Source organism: Poecilia formosa, unplaced genomic scaffold (genome assembly GCF_000485575.1).
Source record: "Poecilia formosa unplaced genomic scaffold, Poecilia_formosa-5.1.2 Scaffold419, whole genome shotgun sequence".
Lineage (NCBI taxonomy): Eukaryota > Metazoa > Chordata > Actinopteri > Cyprinodontiformes > Poeciliidae > Poecilia > Poecilia formosa.
The window spans coordinates 91,196-99,441 of NW_006800358.1; the positions used below are offsets into that span (position 1 = coordinate 91,196).

General features: G+C 36.5%; 1 long non-coding RNA gene across 1 annotated transcript in view; it reads right to left on the reverse strand.

Moving 5' to 3' along the window:
- Nucleotides 1-1,089: 1,089 nt before the first annotated feature.
- The window catches only part of LOC103155243 (uncharacterized), a 116,331-nt gene continuing 109,174 nt past the window's right edge, over nucleotides 1,090-8,246 (reverse strand). Inside the window, exon 7 of the long non-coding RNA XR_001659400.1 lies at nucleotides 1,090-1,737. This is a non-coding gene — a long non-coding RNA (uncharacterized LOC103155243). The remainder of the gene's footprint in view (nucleotides 1,738-8,246) is intronic.

Consider the following 8,246-nt stretch of genomic DNA (forward strand, 5'->3'; position numbering starts at 1 on the left):
ATATTTAAACACTGGCCACCAAATAAGCAGATGATTAAAAGTTAAACTACACTAAAAATGGGAAAAGCACAAAATGGAAATTCTGGAAAAGTGCAAGAAACCCTGAACAATCTACTGCTGTCACCTACAGTTCAAACTATAAGAGCCGTAAAAACAAATGTTTCTTAAGAATCCTTGGATTTATCGTCTGTTCATCACGCTGGAGTTTCTAATGGTGAAATGCTGAATTTTGTCAACGTGCAGCAGAATGTGAAACATTTCCTGCTGCAGCTGTTAAAACATCAGAAAGCAGCCAGGTGCTGCTAATCTACTGCACTCAATCTGTGACAAAAGGAGGAATCCTGGCAGTGAGGCGTCCAGGTGCGCAAAGCCAAACTGGGATTACGCTATAATCTTAGAGAAGTTACTGTTACTGCCCATCTGGGGGGTTTATAGGCCATTTCCAAACAACTCTGATCCTGTCATGTTACCACTAAAAAGAGAATAAATGGAGGAACATCAAGACAAACGCAGATTTTCAGATTAGTTGACATCCCAGCATCAGAGCAACAATTTAGCAGGTCAGTTATGTTAGAAGTTAAATATGCAGCAAGTAAAAAAGTATTGAATATGTTGATGTTTTTCTTAGTGAATATATATTATTATATTTCTGCTGACATGAAATTCACACCAGATGTCAACAACAATTAGTCCACAAATTAAGTTAATGAGGAGCAACCAGGCCTGTCACAATAACAAATTTAGTTGGATGACAAAATGTTCCAGAAGTTATTACGATAAACGATAATATTATTGTTGTCGGACCATTTGCAAGTAATATAATGGTAATAGTGCAAAAACATTCTCAAAACTCAATAAATGTTCATTTCTAATGAACTGGAAGTCATTTTAAATGTCCAAAATAAATAAACAATACAACAGACAGACCAAATAAAATTAATTATAAAGTCCTTGTAAACAAAATTATCCTTCAAAAAAGGACAAGTTGAGACCAAAATACCTGACTGGAGACTTTTATCATTCAGTTGTTGATAGAAAGAGAGAAATGAGAAAAACAAACTCATACAAACAAAAATGATCGAGTTTGTTTCAATTTATTACACAATTAATTTATTCATTGCTTATTGCGACAGACCTAACTGCAACAAGGAATAAGCATTGAACACAAGAAGGAAAAATAAAAACAACTGAAGGCCTAGAAACCAGTTAAAACCCGTCAGTATTTAGAGAGTAATTAAGTTTATCCAGCAGGTTTCTGATGAAATGATTCTCATTCCCACAGAGACGTAGGATTGGTAAAATCAGATACTTTTACAAAGACATGCTGCCGTTACTCCTGCTAATGGTACTGGTTTCCAAAATAAGTAAATACTGATATTCTCTAACTTGATCTTCAGTATAAAGTTAAGATGAATTAACAACATTTTTAAATAGAAACAAACTTCTTCACAAAAACAACCCAGGAGCCAATAATCCATAAAAAACTAATCAAATTTAAACCGATCAAATAAGAAAGGAACTGCATTTCATATTGAGAGTGTGTGTGTGTGTGTGTGTGTGTGTGTGTGTGTGTGTGTGTGTGTGTGTGTGTGTGTTTACAGAGATGTGGGGTCCCGTCCATAACTATGGCATCACTGTAGTTCCACTATTCTTTCTCATCATTAACATCAGCACCATGTGCGCATCGTTCTTTCCAGCTCCTGCGGTTAGTGTCAGAGGCTGTCGGCGCTCGTGTGGCTGGGGGGAGACGCAAATACTTGTGACAGATTCCCAACCAAGCAGAAAAGAGGCCATCACACTTTATGTACATGCAGAGGCTCATAAACTTGTATGTGTGCATGTGTGTGTGTGTGTGTGTGTGTGAGAGATGCAGATGTCCGGTGACAGCTCGCTGCTACGGGGTCATCTGGAAGCAGCTGCCTAGGGGACAAAGGGCAACACACACACACACACACACACACACACACACACACACACACACACGCATCGATGTTTGTGTGGCCATCTTTTTAGGGACTTTCCATTGACTTCCATTCATTTCTACACCCTAAACCTTATCCTAACCCAAACTCAATTCCCACCTTAGTCCTAAATATGACCCCTGACCCAAAAACAGTGTTTCTCCTTGTGGGGACCAGGCTCCGGTCCCCACTAGGAGCAGAGGGTCCCCACAATGTAGTGTCAGGAAAACGGTCCCCACAAAGTATTACAAACAAATGTGTTTGCCCTCAGGATTTCATCATGTAACGCCAAAATATCTGCAAATGCATCTGGAGAAAGTTACATTATTTTAACTCTTTTCCTCATTATTTGTTTGTCCTATCAGTTGTTCTGTTCTTCTAATTTGTACAAAACCAATTTTTCTGATTTGCCCTGCAGCTGCATCCAAAAGGCAGGAGGAGGAGGAGGCAGGAAGATGAAGTAAGCAGGGTAGACTGGGGCTGGGGGGTGTTGTGGCAGGAGACCACCGCCCCCCACGGAGAGCACTGCTCCATTCCCACACCACAGGTGACTGCCCTGCATCCCTCCCCTCTCCTCTCCAGTCTTCCCTCGTTCATTTGTCTCACTCCAATGCCTCCCTCTGTTCTTAAAGGAGCAGTTTAGCCAAAATTAAAACTCTGCAAGTTTATTATCCCACACTGTACATTTATTAAGCCGATTTGGGGCCAACATTGTTTTTTCTTCAATGGTACAATTTAAACAGCCAGTCATTTGCTGGAAGGGAGAGAAAAAAAAGACTAAACAGTCTGTAGCTGCATTTCCTTTATAAGTTATGTGTAAAACTGTGTTGATCTTATGCTAATGTAAAAAAAAAAACTCAATTTAAATAAGAATCACACATGAATAGGTTTGCAAACAGATGTGCAATAACACAATAGTACATGCTTGAAAAGCAGGAGTGGAGCCTCCTGCACAACCAACAGCAAGGTTGAATGAAGTTGTTTCTGGATGGTCAACAATAAAAACACTTGTCTTTGTATAAATAAGAAACACCAACTGTAGAGCTGCGACTGAAATGGAAAAATTGGTCTATTTTTTTTTAAATGGGAAAAATAGGAATGATTATAGAAACAAGGAAAACGGCACTTTCACAACCAGGCAATATGGACGTTAAAAATGACCAGTAAAAAATACGATAAGAACAAACATGCAATTATATCCATTTGCCACACCTTCACTATTTCCTTATTTTAACAAAATATTTGATTTTATTTAGGCCTTAAATCAGCTGCTAAAATCTTTCTGTCTTTTTTCTGTTGCATATAGAAAATGGTCCAGATCACTTTTAAACTTAAGAATTCAATTTTTTGCAAATTTATTTAGACACATCAATACTTCAAAAGATGTTTGATGTACACAGTAATTTTTCTTACATTACTCACAAGTTTGTTATGACTTTGTTCAACGTCAGCAGAGGCAGATGTGTTTTTTTAGTTAATCTCTTGCACTTATGATGTCAATGTTGAAAGAGAAAAAAATAATGTCAGATTTTCCACTATAACTGGTACAACAGGAGTATCAGGTGCGGCGAACGAAAGAAGCCTTCTGAACTGGAAGAACAGGTGACAACACCTGAGGGCCTTTCCTGCAAGTTCTCACACCTCACACTGACATATGAACGCTTTAAAAATGAATAAATAAAGGATGGATACCAAGATGGCTGACATCCGAGCCAGCAATGCTAAAAAAATCTACAACACGTAGCAATGAAGAGCTTTATGGAGACTTTGCTTCACACTATAATAAAGCTGCACACTTAGAAATAAAAAATTGCTTTTCTTCTTCTGCAAATACACACACATGCATTGCTCACTACTGCCCCTCTTCCTTCAGGGCAAAGGTTGAATTGGTAGCATTTTGTCCAATTCTAATTGTGCAATGTAATATGATGTAAACAAAAGATGTTCCATGAATTAAAACTATAAGAAAATGATGTAAAGAATTCAACTTTATGAAAAAACATCAGAGAGATCAAGCTAATGGTGTTTGTTAAGCATATTTATATGTATTCATTGTTTGTTCAGTGTTTTTATTTGCTCTCTATGTATCATTCTTAAAATAAAAACAGTTATTAGATTACATTGTCACTTCTATGTTTACTACAGTTCTTGTTTTTCCCTCCCCACTCTCATATTTTGGCCAAAACATGAGATCACCTGGCAGTGCAACATGAGGGTTCAAGTTCCCTTCAGCATCCACTGGCATACTGATTGTGTGTGTGTGTGTGCGCGTGTGTGCGTGCATGTGTGTGTGTATGTGTGTGTGTGTGAACCAGGTTTTTATGTCCTTGTGGGGACCTATATCTGTCCTCAATGTGGGGTTCTGGGGACCGCGGCTCCTTGTGGGGACATTTTCTTGGCCCCCATGTGGAGAAATGTTGTTTTTGGGTTAGGGGTTAGGTTTAGGGCTAAGGTGTGAATTGACTTTTGGTTAGGAGTACGGTAAGGGTTAGGCTGTAGAAAATGAATGGAAGTCGATGTAAAGTCCCCANAGGGGTTAGGTTTAGGGCTAAGGTATGAATTGACTTTTGGTTAGGGGTACGGTAAGGGTTAGGCTGTAGAAAATGAATGGAAGTCAATGTAAAGTCCCCATAAGACATGAAAACACAACTGTGTGTGTGTAGGTGTGTGTGTGTGTGTGCGTGTGTGCGTGTGTGTGTGTGGGCATCATCAAACTTTATCTCTTGTTTGGGTTTCAGCAGGCTGCACATGGCTGCCAGGAGGAGGTTCTATGACCAGAGTCATTCATAGTGCTACAATGAGCTCATCTGATTTCACACACACACATATATATGCATACACACACATGCATCTAGCACAGCATAGATGCAGTTGCATAAAATCAGGATGAAAACATGTAACCTTCTGTTTCCAAACCACAAAATGGCTGTAATAACACAAACAAGGTGAGCTCAGCTGCAGTTTACAATCTTTAAGATTTTATGACCTCAATTCAAGTTCTGCTCACAATTGGTGTTTGAAAATTGTTGAACAGACAACAGTTGTTAGTGAATGGAGGCTTTGTTGAAAACATAAACATTTGCTGGCTGGTTTTTGGAAATGGATGGTGTATTAAGTCATACTTTCTTTCTGTACTATAGTTAAAGTAACTGACCGTATCTTTACAAAATATCTGCAAGAAATTGAGGCAAATTGCATATTTTCCAAAAATGTAACCCTTAATCTTTAAAGGCCAATATGGGAAATTACTACTGGCTGTAAATGACATTTAAGATTCATTCTTGTTCTACACAAATACACAAGTTTATTTGTGTAGAACATGTCAGGAAGAAGGCAGTTCAAAGAGCTTTACACCACAAAAGAGCCAGCATGTAGATATTGAATAGGCGGGGTCCCAGGACTGAACCCTGCGGTACCCCACATTACATTTTCCAGACGTCCCAGTTCTTTAGGTAAAATCTGAAACAATTAAGTACTGGATCAACAATAATAAGATTTCTATTTCAGGTTGTGATTTGTTTTCAGCTAAAATATGGTAATTTTGGTTTAGTTTTTTCCAAATACATGAAAACCAACAGGCCACATTTAAAGGGAATAAATGTGAAATATGAGGAACTGGGAGTAAATATTAGAAGCGACATTTAAAGAAAACATTAAAAAGACACAAGAAAACCCCAATAAAAGGAAAATAAGAGCTTTATGAGTTTTATTACACACTGTCAACACTTGGTGTATTTATTTTGTACTTTGTTGTTTTATGTAGTTTTCTATCTTACAATATTATGCTTTTCTTTTATTGTAAGGCAACATAACTTTTAAGCAATCTGTTCATTTTAGCCATAATTATTGTACTATAAGAATCTGCTATTGCTATATATTTTTAATATATTTTCATTCATCGCTTTGTGTAGATATATTTATGTTGTGACTCCTATGTCCGTCTCTTATGTGTGCTAAAATTGACAATTAAGTAAAAAAAAAAGCTAAATAACAAAACAGAAAAATAACTCAGAATAAGCTAAATGTAAACTGATCACACATATTTGATTATTTGTGTCTTTTTTATTGTTTAAGTTTTATTTTGATCATTCTACTGTGATGATTATTTCTTACTTTGTTCGATATTAGCTCATATTTCTGCCTTAAAAGTGAGATATACATAAAATCGAAGTGAATAAAAATTATTTCCACATCCAAGTTGAACATTTTCAGACCAAGCCATATCTTTTGACCTTTTTCCAACTAGATAAAGTTAAACAAACCGTGAGTCACTTTCGAAGGGCTTCGCTTGACTGCCACATTCCTTTGAGACACGTTTTGAATATGTAGTAAATAAGCAGAGCATGACTAAACCATAAAAGTCATTAGTGAATGTCATTTGGACCTGGTCAGAGATAAATTTACATGGAAACTGGGAGGGCTGGGCTTAACATGTCAATCAAATCCAACATGTTATGTTGGCATAGCAACTGTGCACCTCTGGCGTAGCAGCAGAGCGTGAAACGCTGTGACCTGATAATTATCGAACCACATACACCCAAGATAGACAGACCCACTATCTACTGTCTGATAAGACTTAAGGAAATACCTCTACTGGTGTTTTTATTTACGTACTGCTGAAACGGAAGAGTGTTTCAGAAAAACGTCAGCAGAAACATCACATGAAGACACACAGGAAGGAGAAACATGTATGAATACTGTGATAAAAATAGTTCCCGAAAATTCAACTCAAGTAAAAATAGAAATACTTCAACATATTTTTACTCAAGTAAAAAGTAGCAGTCCAAGAAACTACGTTAGAGTAAAAAAGTATTTGGTAAAAAGTTTACTTGAGTACTGAGTAACTGATTAAATTATCAATCATTTAAAAGTTTTGGTTAAAACAGAAAAATAAAAAAGAAAAGAAAAATAATTTCTTAATATTGTAAGACATTTCCCCTTAAATTAATCTGCCAGTAGAACTATTACCATTTTTTTTATCAATATTAAGGAATTATTGATTTAAAACAAGACTTTATATCTTGCTGAAACGTTAGTTGTAAGTTAGTTTTGTCTATTTCAAGATTACAAAGATATTTGCAATAGAAATATAAAAGTACCTGGTGGTATTTTGTGTTTTTGGCTGATCTTCCTGCTCATAACTGCTGTAATTATTGAATTACCCTGGAAGTTAAGCCCTCCTCGGTTTTCACATCAAAGCCGCGCCGTAATCCAGAACCCGCCAGCACCGGGTCAACATGTGTGAACACTGTAAAACATTCAAAGGTGAAGGTCCATCTGCTGCTTTGAAGAGTATAGTTTTAATTTGACTCAGAATTTGAAATGTAATTAAGCTGATTTAACAAAAAGAAACAAGTTGTTTAAACATTGCTTTTTAAGCTCCCTGCTCTTGAACTGAGCTGTTTTAACTTAACACTCTAATTTAAACCATCATCAAGTTAAAATAACTACAAATTTTAAGTTGTGAACAAAATCATGCGTTTTACCAAACATCAAAATAAATTCTACTCAAACATTTAGTTTTAACTGGGTGCAAGTAATTTGAAAAAAAACTCAAGATTTATTTTACTTAAAGAGCAAAAGTTAGACAACTAAATGCAGCTTTAATGTTTTACAGTGTGTAGGAGCCTTTGCATTGACCAGATAACTGCAGTCAATTGTTACAGTAACAATTTTGCATAATGGAAACCCGGTAATTTTGAAAACTCACATCTTTCGATAATTTTTTTGCGCTAAGAAGAAGTGATGTATTGAAATATGTATATTTCACAAAATTGCAATGGAAAAACTTTTTCGGATCACGAGTAACATGATCAACAAAGATGTTACTGAAGAAGACAACAGGAAGTGGTTGGAGTTTGGAGGATGATGATGCATGAACAAACTTCTTCACATGAGATTTTAATGTCAGATTTTATTTAATGGAAATATTGCAATTGTGAAATTTCGTTTTCTCAACATTAGAGGGATATCAAAATTTTGCAAATATTTTCAAATGGAAATACAGTTTGTGTTTTTTGACAGTGATGTCAAAAACATGGATGATCTGTATATTTGTGGTCAAAATCAACTATTTTAGAGTATTTAGATGTGATGCATTTATGCATGAATGAACGAGAGAAAAGGACAAAAGAGAAAGAAAATCTGACCTGTGAGATTGAGGTTTTGCATTCTATTTTCCCGCCCCTTCACTCCCTTTCCCCTCCCTCTCTCCCCACACCCACACACACACACACACACACACACACACACACACACACACACACACACACACACACACACACA